This window comes from Netta rufina (genome assembly GCF_964035555.1).
Source record: "Netta rufina genome assembly, chromosome: 15".
Taxonomy (NCBI): Eukaryota; Metazoa; Chordata; class Aves; order Anseriformes; family Anatidae; genus Netta; species Netta rufina.
In genome coordinates, this window is record NC_140138.1 from 7445907 (window position 1) to 7462170 (window position 16264).

At 52.4% G+C, this 16264-nt stretch overlaps 1 protein-coding gene across 5 annotated transcripts in view; it reads left to right on the forward strand.

Moving 5' to 3' along the window:
* Positions 1-1864: 1864 nt before the first annotated feature.
* RHBDF1 (rhomboid 5 homolog 1) overlaps positions 1865-16264 on the forward strand; it is a 36140-nt gene continuing 21740 nt past the window's right edge. For 3 of the 5 annotated variants that reach the window (XM_084295930.1, XM_084295933.1, XM_084295934.1), the window contains exon 1: positions 1865-2125. The gene's annotated coding sequence lies outside the window, so the exon portion shown is untranslated. Of the gene's footprint in view, positions 2126-5512; positions 5555-12207; positions 12269-16264 lie in introns of those variants that run through there. The other 2 variants (XM_084295932.1, XM_084295931.1) reach the window with 2 other exon arrangements.

A 16264-nucleotide genomic window follows, 5' to 3' on the forward strand; every position in this document is an offset into this window, starting at 1 on the left:
TCCCCAGACCTTCAGTATGACTGGCTCGGGACCAGGACTGGTGGCTGGTGCTTGGCTCTATTCCCCCCTTTCACAGTCTACATAAGTCCCATCAGTTCCAAAAGGCAGCAGTACACCAGCTTGGGCTCAAGAGCATCTTGGTGGAGACTCTGCCTCGCACCCCGGCCAGTGAGCTACCTGGGGATTCCCATTTGGCAATGCTGCAGACGGAGACGGAGGTTGTTTGGCAGCTAGCACCTGACCGAGTCACTTTCTACATTTCTGTGGGATGAAATCTTTGAGAGCTTGCAAAGAAAAGAGGTCATGAGCCACATTGCTGGCCTTCTGACCCATATCTACTACCCCCGCCACTCCCCCTCAGCAGGGCTCCTATCATAGAATCATGGAATATCCCACAAGGACCCACAAGGATCGAGTCCAACCCTTGGATCCACACAGGACCACCCAAAAAACAAACCATGTGTCTGAGAGTGTTGTCCAAAATGCTTCTCAAACTCCAGCAGGCTCGGTGCCATGACCGCTGCCCTGGGGAGCCTGTGCCAGTGCCTGCACATCCTATGGACATGTCTCATGTCACGATCACAGGCTGGACGTTGCTGTAAGAAGCTGTCATTAAGTCACCTTTTTCAATGTATTTTAGGCTGATACAACTCAGTGCACTGAAAGAGGAACACCCTGGTTGGCAGTGGGAGCAAGGAGAGCATATTCTTGACCAAGAGGGTAGAGTTTACCCAAATAAGTCCAGATGCCTGCAGTTGCCTAAGGCAATCCCACCCCGTAGGCCTTGAGGGATTCTCTGAGCATGTGGGATGGAGTGAGGAGCGCTGTCTGTGGGAGCAATAAATCACGTTTCAGTGTAAGAACTTTATTTTTCTTGCAAAACGCACACAACTGTTGGAAGGAGGCTGAGAACGAGCAGGGGTGGGTCAGAATCACGCTGGCTCCAGTGCATTCCTTCTGGGAGGTGCTGAAGGGCCTGCAAGTTCATCCCTTTTCTCTCATGTTACTGGACTCTTATTTTCCTTGTTTATGCGGTAGAAACATCTGAAAATAATTTGTCTGTTAAGCTTCATGGAGCTTTGTGGACGGAGCAGGGTTATGCGTGCCATTTGGTCTCCACCTTGCCGAGGACAAGCTGGGACCAACCTAGATGTGCTCACCAGCTGAGCCGCACGCTGCACCCGCAGCCACCCCACTCCTCTCCAACCCCGTCACGTGCAGGTCGGCCTGGAAGGCGCAGCAAGAAGGCAAGGAGCACTCCCCCATCCCCTGGTTATTGCTGAAATTTAAGAAGTGCACAGCTGCAGGTTTGGGTGCAGCTGAAGGTGGATGTGCACGATGCGGGCCCTGCTGCACGGAGCGTCCGCTGGGGCTGTAGCGAACCTGAGCACGAGCAGGACATCAGTACAGGCTGACCGCAGGGCCAGAGGGAGAAAGTTTGGGCAGCGCTCCCAGGACAAAGGCGAGGAGTGCTGAGCCACGGGGATGGCCGTACGCCATCCAGAAGGGGGAAACGTTGAGGCCGGGAGGAAAGCAGCAGCGGAGGGAAGGGCTGATGCCCTCACCACGTGCCTGGAGGAGAAGCTGTGAGGAACTGGATGGGAAACACGGGAATATTGGGGGGGTTGGGGCACACGACTCCCAGCTTCGGGGCTCCCCAGGCACCCCCGGGGGCGCGACCCAGCAGCTTGGCGCTGACGGGACCACCAGTCCCCAGGCAACCCGGGGCAGAGCAGGGCACGGCGGGCGAAGGGGGAGGCCTCCACCGGCGAAGGGGGCGGCCTGGGGCGGGGGCCCGGGGCCGGCCGCTTCCGCCCGGCGCGGCGCATTCCTGGGCCGTGACTCAGGCGGCGGCGGCGGCGGCGCTGCGGGATGAGCCCCGCGGCCCCGGGCGCTCGCAGCTCCCCGGCGGGGCGGTCGCCGCCGGAGCCGGCGCGGAGCCCAGCGGCCATTTGCATGGCGCGGCTGTGAATGGCGTGCCCGGCCGGCCGGCCCCTGGCACGGGGGAGGAGTCTCCGAGCCCTGCCCGGGCCGAGCTCGGTGGCGGCGGCGGCGGTCCCTGAAGCCCGGAGTCCGGCGGCTCGGTGCTGAGCGCCCCGCCGCTGCGCTCGTCGCCGCCTGCCCGGTGAGTGCGGGTGCGGGTGGGCAGAGCAGAGCAGAGCAGAGCGAAGGGTTTTGTTGTTTTTTTTTTTTTGGGGGGGGGACGCCGCTGCCCCGGCGCGCACGTGAGGTGCGGGCTCCGTCCCGCAGCGCGGCCCCGCCGCGGCTCGGCAGCCCCCTGCTGGCGGCCCCGGGCTGCGAGGGGTGGGTGGGTGTCCCGGGGCCGCAGGTGGGTGACAGGTCCTAGCCCCCGGGTGCGGCGTGGGGCAGAGCCGGTGTCCCGCAGCGGGGAAGCCGGGAGCGGGTCCTGCCTCGGAGGGGTGGCGGTGGGACCCCCGCTGACCCCGGAGCTGGGGGCTGCAGGGATGGGGGCTGGTTCGTGGCCGGCTTGAAGCTGAACTCGGGGCCACGCTGGAGCTCCAGGCCCTTCCAGCTGCCCCTCGCCACACGTTGCCACCCGGTTGTCCGCTTATGCTGGCGGTTTGGAAGCCACCTTGCAGGGGATCATAATCCTTACAGGTAAAGGTGAGTTTTCCTTTGGATCCAGACCCTGAGCTGACTTTTCACACTGTGCACTGCTGGCCTGAAGTGGGGGAACTGCAGCAGCCCAAGGCGATTCTGGCTCAAACTCGGATATTCCATAATTCTGTGAAAACTTCTGCAGGATTGCACCCTCAGTGCTGCATCCTGTTGGGCTGCTAAGAAAGTGACCGGTCCTTTCCCTCCTCATAGCACACACACACACACGTAGCTGCTGCTGTTGGAGGGCTCCTTGCGTGTATTTTGACTTGTGCTTTTCTTTCACGCGATGCGAGAGGTGAGTGAGTGGCAGCACAGATGACTTCTGCCTGGCCGTGGAGTTTTCCTTGTGCAGCACCTGGTTGTGGCTGCGGTTCTCTTGCAGGTTGGCCCCGCGGTGCAGTGTGCGGCGTTGGTCAGGGATGCCTGGGTCTGGGAACAAGCAGGAAGCTGTTTCTTTTCTTCCTGTTTTTGTCCCTATGGCTGCTGGTTTCCTTTGGGAAGAAAGCTGTGTGTTCTGCAGTGAAGGAAAAAGGCTATACTTAACGGGAAGGGACAAGGCAGCAAACACTGAAGGAAGGGAACTGAAGGCGCTTCTGGATGAAGCATGGGATGAAGAAGGCGCACGATGATTTAACGGCAGTGATGCTGATACAAAGACAAGTAGCTCCTCTTGTGCCATAAAGGGAGTTAAAAGGGCCCACCTGGGACAAGCTGGGGAGCAGAGCCTTGGGAGAATTTGGTCTGCACTCCAGTGTGTGGAATTAGGTTGTTTTCCAGCTCTTCTATCTCAGCCATGCAGTGTTTGCAAGAGGTGATAAGTAGTGCTAGATCCGTTGAGATAGTTGGAAGAACCAAATGGGCTCTTAGGTGCCTCCTTCATGTTTTGATTGTTAAAAGGACTTTCAGAACGGCCTTGTATGCTTGAAACCATCTGCTCTTTTTTTTTTTTTTTTTTTTCGTTCCCCTCTCCAGCCTGTCAGCCTAGTGACAGCCATTGCCTCTCCCTCCTGCTGCTCCATCTGTAGGTCCTCATGGCTACCACAGTGCTTCCGCTGTTAACCTAGGTCTCCGCTGTCCTTGAGCTGGGGCCCGGCCGTCCTCCCGAGGGAGATTTTGGGCTTGGAATGGAGCAGCAAGCTTGGCCACCAGCTCTGTGCTCCTTGGTCATGAGTCCCCAGGGCAGCAGCAGCTCTCCTGTGTGGTCGTGTGTCAGCAGCGCTGTGCCCGCTTCAGCGGGTTCCCATGAAAGGAGGTTAAAGCCGTGTGGTGTAAAAGCAACTCCCACAAAACTAGTTCTGCTCTGGGACTTCCCATGACAGGCCTTTTTTTTTTTTTTAAGCAATACATTTGCAAGAGACCTGCCTACAGACTGGCTTTTCAGGTTCTGGGGAAAGCCGTGGGCTGGCCCAGGGCTGAGGAACGTCTTGCTCTGGCTCTGTGCAGGGTAGGCCCCGGCCTGGCCCTCACCGAAAGCTCCTGGCCTCGGCACCTGGCCGCGGCCAGAGGGGCTGGTGCCTTGTTGCAGGATTTGGGGACAGCGGGTTTGGTTTAGTGGGGGTCTTCAGCAGTCCTGCAGCAGAGTGAGGCTGCACGGCAGGAGTAGGAATTCCTTTTGGGATCATTGGTCTTGTTCCTCTGGAATCCAGCCCCGGAGAGTAGCCAGCAAGTCCCAGCATGTTGCCTTGAAAGAGGCAGGGTCTGCTGAGTGTAGCATGACAGGACAGTTTATTTTGGGCACAGGGCCCACATGCTCAGATATAATTAGTAAAGGTTTGATTCCATTCAGTGTATCAGATCTTTCTGCAGTGTGAATGCGCAGCCTGGTTAGTGCTGAAGGTCTGAGATGGGCAACGTGAACACGAGTCCCGAGTTGTTTTCCATTCAGTGCATCCAGGGAGGAGGTTGGCAGAACACCCACTGTGCAGCTGGGGATGTTGCCTGCCGAGTGGGATTGGCCGTGAGCTGAACATCTGACATTTCTCTATCTGCATCTCAAGAGCTGTTATCTGGCAGAGCAGTCTCTGATAATATCCTTCCCTTGTGGCTTCTGCCTTTCTTCCTTAGTTATCTCTGGAGGCTTTGGCATCCCATGGACACCATGCACCCTTCTCAGAGCTTCCAGCATTAAATGTGACCCAACACAACGCTTCTGTTAATTCCTGTTCCTGCAGCCACCTGCCTGTCACCAATGGATGACCCATTCCAGTAAATACTTAAAACCTGAGGATGGGTTCCTTCGTTTTTTTTTTTTTGTTTTTTTTTTTTCTGAGCTCAGATATGGATTAGTTTCCTTTTGTTTCAGCTGAAGAGATGCTAGGCCCTATGTCTAACTCCGTCATCACTAGCTGGAATGAAGCAGACAGGAACTGTGCAGATCTGGCACTGTTATTGTAAGGTTGCCTCCCTGCTACTGGATATGTACTTGTTGTAGGTTTAGGAAACCCATGGAATGTACGCAGTGCCTGCCAGCACACAGAGCTGTGTTGCATCCTCTGCTGAGAGCGTGACAGCCTCTCTAGGTACAGACTGCACTGTGGGGCTGTAACCTGAGTTTAGTGGGAACCTTTGTGTCTGGGTGATAGGTAAAATGTCCCCGTTCTCCTGGAAGGTAAAATGAAGATGGTTGCTTTTTTCACAGGAGGAGAAAATGTCCACTGTCAGGTGGGTTATCATCTCCCCAGCTGTGGCTATATATATTTTTTTATTTGATTGTTTGTTTGTTGCCTTGTTCAGAACTAGCAGATGAACCAGTTGAACTGAACGGAGATCGTGACCTGCTCGCTCTGTTCGTGTCCGGTAACTCCCCTCTGAGGTCAGCACCCACCATGCAGACAAATATTTAGGAAGGGATGATCCTCGTGTGAGCACACAAGGGGAGGGCAAGGCTTGACTGCCAAACCTCTCCTTCCAGGCAGGCTGCACGGTGCCATTGGTAGGTCTGGGGCAGCTCTCAGAGAGAGAGGCTGGATTGTGGCATTGATGTGGAGCAGTGGTAGTCGTGTTTGTGCCGAGGCCGTGCATGGTTGTGTCTGTGGTAGCTGAGCTTCAGGGGTTTCCAACCGCCTGCGCTGGTTTTGGTCCTGCTCCTTTAACAGTTCTCCAGGACTAGCTGAAGCCCACTTGAGATCACAGTCTCTGATACTTGCTGTTTCAGTCAGTGCTGCTGTAGGAATGAGGAAGTGGGTTTTTTTCTTTTTTTTTTTTTTTTTTTTAATGACTGTTGGGATGATGCCACAAGGAGCAAATCAGTAGCTGAGTTTTCAAGCACATCATCCAAACTCTGGTCAAATCCTTCTGAATAACAAACAGTGGCTCTTTGCTGCCTGATGAAGGCGGAGAGTTTGTTTCATGTTAACCTTAACTGTTGAGTCTCCAAGCTGCGTAGGACAAGTTCGTTGGTTGTATGCTCTGCTGCAGAGACAGTAAATGCCAGCTTGACCGGAGGCTTGTGCATGCTGAAATTTCCTTTGGGCTTGCTTTTCGATGATGTGGGTGCGCCATTTGTTTGGAGCACAATGGAGAGTGTCTAGTGCACGCTGTCAAATTGTTAGAACTATTGCAATACAAACCCGGGCAGCGGGTACGTTCCCAAAGGGACTGGAGCATTCAGCAACGAGCAGACTGTGCCTGAGTAATCAGAGCATCTCTAAAACACAGTGATTGTTACCGGAAATTTAATTTCTTCTCAATGATCTAAGAAGTGTGTTGCAAAAGGCTTCCCGGGGGAGAAGAGATACGAAGACATGTCTGATCTTGCCTTTTCTGGATAATATACCTTTGCTGCCTCCTCCCCTTCCTGTTTCCACTCTGCTGAGAGAGGGACAGCCGCTTGCTCTGCTGGTCAGTAGCAATCCCTGCTTTGAAGGCTTTTCTTTTAAAAGGAACAATCTGTATGAGATCATCCTGAAGCTGCGCAGGATGCTGCTTTTACAGTTCTGCAGGTCTGGTGCTTTGCTGGGCTTTAACTTCATGAAAGTTGTAACAGGTTGGTTTGTAAGATCTGGAGGACTCAGATGTCTGGGGTGCATGAATACAGCTTCCATGTTTCAGGTGTTACTGCCCTGTAGCAATCGGCAGATGGCAGGTACGTTTCTCTGTCGCTTGAATTCAGAGATCACTACTTTAAAGTCAACCACAGAAGCCAGCTGTCTAGGATTTGCGTTGCCAAAAGGTGTGAGCGTGCCTGCCCTTTCTCTGTCTGCTGTGGGACTGTAAATTCAGAGGGAGCAGTGAGAGAGAACATGCCGTTTGCTCAGTTCATAAATTGGATTTAAAAAATACATTTCACTTTTTTTCCCCCCTAAAACAAGGTTAGAGTTTTGATTATTTGCATTATAAATGACTTAGTGCATTGGGCACACATGACTGTATACGTGAGCGCACACACCTGCAGAGCAGGGCGAGCTCTGCCTGCAACTGCTTCCCCATGAGGCAAGGCAAGAGAAGGTGGTGGCGAGCTGTCAAGCACCAGCCAGAGCAGAAACTGGAGCAGCGGAGGGGCAGGCTAGCTCGCCTGTGTCAAGGGCTATCCACAGGTCTTGTCCCGGGCTAGATCACCTAATGCTTAACAAGAGCAGGTCTAGCTGAACCAGCTCTGCTCTGCATCCTTAGCTGTTCAAACGTGTGTGTATGCGTATATTTTGAATTATCTCCTTTGGGCTTCATTGCTTTTGGCATTGCTGGTGCATGCAGGCTTACTCTGACTTGTATCTGGGGGAACAGAACCACGGTCACCTTGGAGAAAGCAGGTGTGTGAAGCTGTGTGAAGATGCTGTGAATTTCAAAGGGGCGTGCAGAAAGCTGGCCTGCATGGCTCAGATGCTGCTGCTTCCATCCCTTCTGAATATAGAATGTCTTCTGGTGGCTTTAGTGTTTGTTATTTCCTTTAAGATTTTTTTTTTAGATTGCTATTCAGTGTGCTTTTATGTAACTTTCCATAGGAAATGTTGTCATCTGTGGCAGTTTTGATCTCATTTGCCAGTGAGGCATTCTTCTTTAGCACAACAAATAGTGATACTTAGCTGCTTTTAATACTAAGGTGAATGCATGGGCAGCAGCTATTCCAAAAGTAACCGGAGCCAGCATTCTCTGCTGCCTTGAGAGTCAAACTGGTGCCTTTTTCTTAGCTTCCTGTGTCCTGAATTGCAGTACGTGTGACAAATACGTGAGCTGATAGGAAAAAACAGTTACAAATGCAGAATTTCAACAAAAAACAAAACCTTTGTTAAAATACAGTGTTAGGATTTTGTTGTTTTCTTCTGTGTTATAACACGGGATCGTGCCTGTGCTATCAAAACCTTTTTTGAATCTTACCTTACTGCATACTTGAGGTGACGGCCGTGTCCGTGGTACTCGTGGATCAGGCAGTATTTACAGTGCACCCATTTTACTGGTAACGAAAACCAGTACAATCCCTTCTGGAGTCCTGCTGAATTTTTGCAGTGGGTTGAACGTGTACTAAAATAGTTGCTGTGATCACTCTTTCCTGCTTCTTTGTTAGCAAGGAGCTCCAGTGGCGCTGAAGAATGTAGACCCCGGCGACTGCCTTGATGCTGCTGGGGACCCCAGACCACAGAGTGCTGCTGTCTCGGCTCTGGCACCTTTGAAAAGGGTGCAAGAACTAGGCTTGTGCAGATGAGCCTTCTTCTGGATACACTTCCACTGTTGGCAGTCTGCTGTTTGTAACTGGATTTGTTAATATTTGAGTTGTTAATGTGATTGTAGTTGTTATCCAGTCTGGCTGCGTTCACTGCGGCACTGGACCAGCAGCAGTATCCCAGCTTCCTGCGTGAGTGTGCTGAGATGCATCAGCTGGCTGGTGGCTGCTGCTGGTTCGAGGGAAAAGCCAGCTCCTTCTGAGGACGACTCTCCCAGCTTCCCTAAGGAATGGAAGCATTGCTTGGTGCCGGCTTCTCATCCTCTGTGCTTGATGCACTGTTGCTGGAGCTATGAGCAGGTACCGTCATCAGTCCGTGCCCTGACGCAGCCTACAAGTGGTGTGCTGCGACCAGAGCCCTGGGATGCAGCAGCTGTAAATGTGGCTGTCACACAGGGCACCAGGCTGGCGCTCTGCGTGGAGCTGCAGGGTGTGTGCACGGGGAAACACAAACAGGATGAAGACACCAAAGTACTCCAGAAAGCTTCCTGCTGCTCCCCCCTCTTTGCTGGTGATGTTTTATGCTCAGGCCGTTCCCCTTGCTGGTTTCTAGGTAGGTTGTCGATAGCTCTGTAGATTTACTCTAGGAGATGGAGCTGGATGCTCGTTGCTCCTGGTCTGGGCCCTGTCTGGGCTCTGGGTGGTGCTACAAACACCCTTCTGTCAGCTGGGAGCTCTAGGAGATGGAAAAGGCAGCGCCTCTGCCCAGTCTGCGGGGCTGGGTTCCCTTTGTTAGGGCTGCAGGCCTTAGGCTAGCAGGGGAAGCTGGCCCCTTGGAAACCTTTTTGCAGAAACTACCCGTGTGTGAGGCTTGGCTGTCAGCTCCCTGCAGCTTCACACTTCTGTGGAGTTGGTTTCCCATTCAGCAGCTCCGGCAAAAATTCACTCTGCCTCTGATGAAGGAGCGGTACTTCATTCCTGCCGCACTCAACACCTGCACTCAGGGCAGAGTTCAGGAAATAATTTAAGCTTCAAGAGATGCAGAACGCACCACCTGCCTTGTGATAATTTTAAGCTGCCCACAGTGCTACAACTGTGAGGTTTTGGCCACGTTTTCATAATCGCGTGAAACTGTACTGCCTCGAGAAGCATTTCTGTCATCTGGCTCCAGCTGCTCTTGTTGTTCCTGCCTCTTCCTCTCTCCCCGTGCTGGCACAAGTGTTTGTGGAGCCATGTGGTGATTTTGGGCTGGGGAAGGAGCTGGGGCTGGAACAAACTGTTTTCATTGCTGAGCTAACGCGGGTTGGATCCCAGCGCAGGTCACCCCACAGCTGCGGGGATGGTTGTGCCAGCACGAGAAGGGGGCAGCGTGGCAGCTGGGGGCACTGCTGCTTCTCCTGCCTTGCATCTCTTTCAAGTGGCTGTGACGTCTTTGCAGCTTGAATTGTAAGCGGTAACTTCTGTGTGCCGACTCCTGCTCTGCCTTTCGTCTGCTGGAACAAAAGGACCTGGAAGATCAGAGTCTGTTGCCTGTGAGTGTTTGCAGGTTGCAGTTGGGGTCATCTTTAAACCTGTTCTTGGAGGAGTTTAGCTGCAGATCCAGGGGCTAACAGGAATCAGAAAAGTTTTTTGAGCTCTGTTTTTCTTCTCTCTTCAATATGAGGCCACCAGACCTGGATGCCCCACATATCCCATGCAGGGCTGCTTTGAAAGCTTGTCATGCTCCTGTTCCCACGGGAGCTTGTTTTTAGTTGGTTTCCATCATGACCCACATTATTTTTTTTCCTGAAAATTAGGGAAATCAGTTGCACAAAAGGACCTCTGGTCTGCTTTCCTGATCATGTGGTGGGCTCACATACATTCAGACATCACTGTCAGGCTTTTTTATTACCTGCGCTTAAACCCCTCTGTCTCTGAGTGGAGCTGGACCTTCTCCAAGATCAGTGGGTGCCAGGTGAGGCTTTGCTCTGTGTGCCTCTCACATGCCAGTTTCTTTCCTCAGGGCCTTGTGTAAAATTCTGTTTATTTATTTATTTTCCCTAATGTAGCTTCCTATTTCCTGCCATAGGGGTCTGCTTGACCTCTTCCAAGACAGGAAGTTTCCACTGGCACTTCTCAGCAAATTAAATAAGTGGCTCACAATGAAGCCCCTTGATGATGGCTTGGTTGCTTGGGTGGCCACAGAAGTCAAAAACCTTCCGTGTAGCTTCTGTGTTCACCCTGCCGTGGCTGGTTCTTGCCTCAGAGACCCTGCGGTAGTCCTCACGTTCTGCTTTTCCGTGATCTGCTTGCAGGTGGTTTTGGAGCCACCTGCTCAAGCACGTAGCTTCTGCTGTAGCTCTTCTCCAAGCACTGGTTGAAAAGAGCTCTTTTGCTGTTGCCTCTGGATAAAGCCCTGACCTGTCTGGGGTGGGACGGGTTGGCCTCTCCCTGCCTCTCTAGGTTTAACATCTGCGTGCATTGTCCTTTGCTTCTCGTCCCATGACTACAGCTGCTCCGGTCTCCGGTTGTTTCTCAGGTTGTATTAAGTTGTCCCCACAACATCTCAGGATGAGCTTGAGTGTTTTTCTGACCCCCAAAGGCAGAGAGCTGCCGTTCTTCAGAGCTGTGAGGGTGCCAGTACGTAGGGATGGTGTACGCTCCCTGGAGGGAGGGAGATCCCGTGCCTTTTAATGCAATTTTCCGCAAAGTGAATGCAGCCCTTCAGCCATTCTGGCAGAGTCTGCACGAAGGCTTCTCATACCCCAGAACCATTTTTTCCATGTTCTGCTTGAACATAAAAAAAAAAGCTCCCCAGCGCTGACCTGCCAGGCTGGGATGGAGGAGAGATGTTTCACCCAGGCGGAGGACCCTGGTTTGCTGTTCCAGCTCAGCTGATATCAGGGTGAGCTATCACCGAACAGGCAGGTCCTACCCTTCCTGTCTCAGGTTGCACACAGCTTATCCAGCATTGTCTGAGCCTCTCGAGGCTGTCAGATCAACGAGAAGTCATTTGCTTCTGGGTAGGGCCAGCTCCGTGCTGCTGAAACACCTCGAGGCGGCTCGCTGCAGTGAGCCTGCTCTCTGGGCAGCTGGCAGGTGGATTTGCTTGCCAGCAGAAGGCAGGCTGCTGGAGACCTCCTGCCGCTTGCTGTGGCAGCACCAGCCTGTGCCGGCACCCACGTGGAGCTGGTGCATGGCCCCGTGTGGCAGAGGGCAGCAGGCGGCGTGTGGGTGCAGTGTGGGCACAGCAGACCTGCTGCTTGCCAGCTTTCTGTGGCGCAGGGCGAGCAGGACAGCGTATTTTCCTGGCTTGCTGCCCGGCCCGTGCCCAGAGGTTCCCAGCTCGCCCTGATCCCAGCTTCTGCCGGGCTGTCGGCAGCTCTGCAAAGCCTTATGGCATCTCCCTTGAGCTCAGCAAGCGAGGGCCGGGAAAACAGGGGAGATTCCCATGCAGGAGTGCAGCCAGGGCAGTGCTGATGTCCTTGTTCCGTTTTGGAGGTGGTTCCTTAGGGCGGGATGTGGTGGATGGAGGTCGTGGCAGAAGCCTGAGTATTGCTGCACCCTTGGCAGCTTTCCCTGAGAGCGCAGGGACACAGGCCTGGTCCGTCTTCCCCGTCCCTGCCTGCCCTCAGCCCCTCCGTCTGGCTTGTTTTAAAGTCTGGCTTGTGCCCAGTATTTGGGATATTACTTGTAACTCGTTGGGTCTGATCCATGCTAGATGGTGCTGTTGGCAGTCATGAGGCCGAAACCCCGCTGCTCCTCTTCTCCTTGGATTTCCTGCCTTCTCCCGGCCAGCCGGGCCAGCAGAAATCCTCCTGCAGACAGAGGCACAGACAGCAGCCTGCTGGCTCCCCTGGCTCCTGCTGGCTGCAGAACACATTTAGGATCCTGTTCTCTTTGCTGTGTTTTCACTCAGAAGCCCACCAGCATGCCTCGGCCAGGATTGTTGCCGGAACAAACCCCTTGCCGGGGGCTCTGTGCAGCAGGCACGGCAAATGCAGCTGTCGCAGTGACGGCGATTTGAAAAGTGGAGGCAAGCAGCTGGAGGATCATCAGGGACTGAACACGGTGAGGAGACGGCAGCGGAATAGCTCCAGTGGCTGCTACCTCCTGGGGGTGTCTGTAAGAGCACGCACACGCTGGGCTGCCGAGGAGCACCGTGGTGGTGGGGGAAAAAGCACACAGGGCTTGTTTGTGTGGTAGGGTTGGATGAAGCGTTTTTTTTTCCTTTTTTTGCATTTGGAATGCAAATTTTTGGGGAAAACAACGGCTTTATTACAAAAGAAAATGCTGGTAATGGTGGAAATTTCAGAAGAAAATCAGGCTTTTAGGGGGGTAGCTTCGGTTGCGTGTTGAAAGGGAAGGATGCTCTGTCTTGGAAACGATTGTGCAGATCTAAGAATGTATTTGAGATGCCCCTCAGTTTTAGGAGCATACTCAGACTTTCCACACAAGGCTTCCCGTTCTCTGTTTGGGTCAGAGGAATTTGCTAAGCAGCTTTTCTTGATCATGTGCCAAGTTCAGAATTTAAGGTGCTCTCCCTCTTTCTTAGCCTGAGCCACAGCACGGTGGATTTAGCTTTCATTCTGGTGCTGTGACCTTGCTTTGTCAAGGTGCTTCTGAAGGTAACTTTACTGGAGTATCTGCGCCATGAAGGGTTTTGTTTGTTTGCTTTTTAATTGAAATGGCCTTTATTAATCATCTCTATACTGCCACGACAGTTGTACCATGCAGCTGGGCTTGCAAATGCCGTGTGTTCAACGTGTGTGCTGGGGCAGAGTTTGTGCTGCCCAGTTCCTTGGTCCTATGATGCTGAGGGAGCAGAGCTGGCCGAGCAGTGCAGATGGTGACACCAGAACTGTGTGCTGGTGCTGCAGGGAGCACCCCAGGCAGGTATGGGACCCTTCTGCCTCTTCCTGGCCTCTTCAGACAACCCCTGTGCTTCTCTCCTGGACAAGGATCCTGCTGTGTATGGGGGAAGAGAAGATGCTAGGGAGAGCATGGAGGAGATCTGTACAGCCACGATGGGCATGGAGAAGAGGGACAGGGAAAAGCTGCTCACTCGTCTAGACCAGGAACTGTAAGGCACTGAGCGAACACGGGAAGCGTCAGGTTTAAAGACAAACTGGAGGGTGGCTCGGCACACAGCACGTCTTCCAGCTCCTTGCCACAGGCAGTTAGCAATACTGACAGACTGCACGGATTCAGAAAGGGGTTGGATAAATTCTGGAAGAAGAAATCGTTGGATGGATATGGGGATGGATGCAAAGAACCATTAAATGCAAAGACAGCTCTGGCACAAGTTGTTCCTGAGTTATTCATAGCACATGCAATGACTCTGTCCTGGGAGATACGACTGTCAAGTGATCCTCTACTGATTGCCAGGCATCCTCTGCTGGTAACGAGATACCGGATTTAGGCAGATGCTTGGATGCTTGGCCTGACATAGCGTGGCTGTGCTGTGTACGTTCCTGTCCTGCTGCTGCCAGTGGCCTCTTGAAAACACTGATTAGGACAGTACTGAGAAATTGGGATTGTTCGAGGATATGTGACCATGCAAATTCATGTGACCATGAATTATGTGTCAGTGCAGTCAACTTTGAGATGAAGCCTCTTGGCCAGAACGAGTACATGGATGTAGTATCCTGAAACACTAACCCCTTAAAAATAATCAAGGGGGTAGCGTGAAACTCAGGAAGTGCTTTTAGTGCAGTGCTGAGCCCCAGGTTAGTAACTGCAGCACTTTGAGTGAAGGCCGGGTGTAATAACGGGTGTTATTACACTCTTCTTCATGTGTGGCATGTGGAGATGCCAGTGCTTGTGGGTTGCAGTGGAGCTGGTGAAGGATGCTGGCACGTCCCTGCTGTGGCAATTTAGGAAGGGGGACTGAACACCAATTCCATCAGAATGTCGTTCACCGTATTTGATTTAAGCGCCTGTTGTGTGCCGGTGCCATGCCTGGGATGGGGTCACACCTGCACGTTCCCTCGTGCCAGCCCGTAGCTGTCTCATCGTGGATTTACCCTTCAGACTGTGCAGTGTTAAGCCCTTGAAGCAGAGTATGTTCGAGCCTCCCTGGCTAGTGCTTTGCTTTTGCTTAGGGTCACTTTTTTTGCAAGCTTTCCATGCTGTCGCTATTGCTGAGGGCTCCTGCATGGCATGGAGGACCTCAGGATGTGACTCTCCTCTGTGAAGATGAGGAGAGTGTTGTGCCAAATTTTGTTGCCTGATATTGGGGTGATTGCTTTCTGTTTAACTCTTTTAGGTGACGGATTAGACTGTGCCAGGGCAAGGGGCATGTGTGAGCACGCCTTGGAGACATTCAGCAGTCAACCAAATCTCCTTCAAAAGTAAAGACAAGCAGGCAGGAGCCCCCTATACCCTTGCTGTTCTCATCTTGTAGGAAGTTGGAACAGGTGCGTTTAGGCACCCCTGCAGCTACGGATGGAGGACAGGAAGGGATTGTGACCTTTTATTGCATGGCACTGCATCTGTGCACATGGGGTGCTGGTGCATGTGCAGAGGGTATGTCTGTACAGGCCAGATTGTGAATTCCCAGACTTTCGGGGGGCCTGTGGTATTTGCTGAAACCTAACCTTCATCCACCTACAGCTGAGTCCTTGCTTTCCATTGTTCCAGCTCAGCTGAGCATGGTGCTCCTGGCAGCCAGCCCAGCTTGTGTGACCGAGCTAGCAGCTGGTCTTCACCTCCTTTTAGACAAGATTCTCTTCTCCTAACCCAATCCAGGTCCCCCTCCGCTCCCTTCTGCTGACCTGCTCCCCCCTCTGCCATGTACCTTCTGCAATGGTAAGCCTCACTGTTTGTGTGGCTCCATTTTCAGAGCACTTATGGTGAGCTGTGGGAGCATGGTGAAAATGCTGGGAAAAGCTGTCTGTTTCTGAGAACCACAGCCTAATTTAGCTTGGAGGGGACCTTTGCAGGCTGTGTGGTTCATTTGCTGCACAGCACAAGGCTAATTCTGGCTGCTTGGGGCCTCGTTTGGTTGAGTGCTGGATGTGTCCAAGGATGGAGGTCTCGCTGCCTCTCTGGTCCTGTCCCAGGACTTGGCCACTCAGAATTCCTGCCTTGCATCTTGGATTCTTGGTGCATTCAGAACAAATTGTCTGTTTTAACACTGTAAAAGTGCTGAGCTTTAATCCAAAGAGAGCATTCTGCTCCCTTTCATAACATGTGTGGCTGGACTGGTGCTGTCCTGTTAACTGGACTCTCATTCCCTCTGCTCTTTATGGGAGGGGAAGAGGCTGGCACTCTGATTTTTGTCTCCTGTGGGATCTGTGCTCTAGGATGACACAAGGAGGGATCCTCTTGGATCTGTTGTCCTGCTCGAGACGTGCTTCCCACTGCTAGCTTGTGATTGCTTTACATGTATGTGCTAGGAAGGAATCGGGGCTTGCAGAATAGCTCTGATGGGCAAGCACTTGTGGAGATCTGTGATTGAATCCTCATCAATTTTCCTATTTTTTATTTTTAGCATGTGCAGCAAAGGAGGCACTCTCACAGCCTGAAGAAATCACATAGTCCTTGTCTCACTGCATGCAACCTATAAGGACAGAGAAATTTGAGATACAGTATAGTGGACAAGATGACAATGAGTCACTCTGGTTACTTTAGTGTTTCCGTAACACAGTTGTTTTTATTTAAATACTGTATCATTATTTTTTATGTCTGAAAACCACTCTTAGTTCAGAATTAATGCCAGTTCTGTAACGTTCATGCTGTGCTTGCTATGGGCACTATGTACTTGTGTAGTGCACTCTGTGCTGTGGTGTGTTTCTGGAAAATGATTACATGTAAAGGAGATTAGAAACAGTTACGTATGGGCACTTGCTAATTGCTAAATAGCAGGTAGGAAGGAAATTGTGGTGCTTGCCTTTGGGTGGGCAAGGGAGCCTGTGTGAGTCAGGCTGGTTTTGGAGGGGGCGTCGGTGGCTTTTCGGGCTGCAGTTACTTAGCTGGTTGGAATGGATCCAGAGCTAATTAAGATTTAATTCCTGACTGTTTCTTGTGGAATCTGGATTCCACAGTAGTCCCAGGAAATCTTAA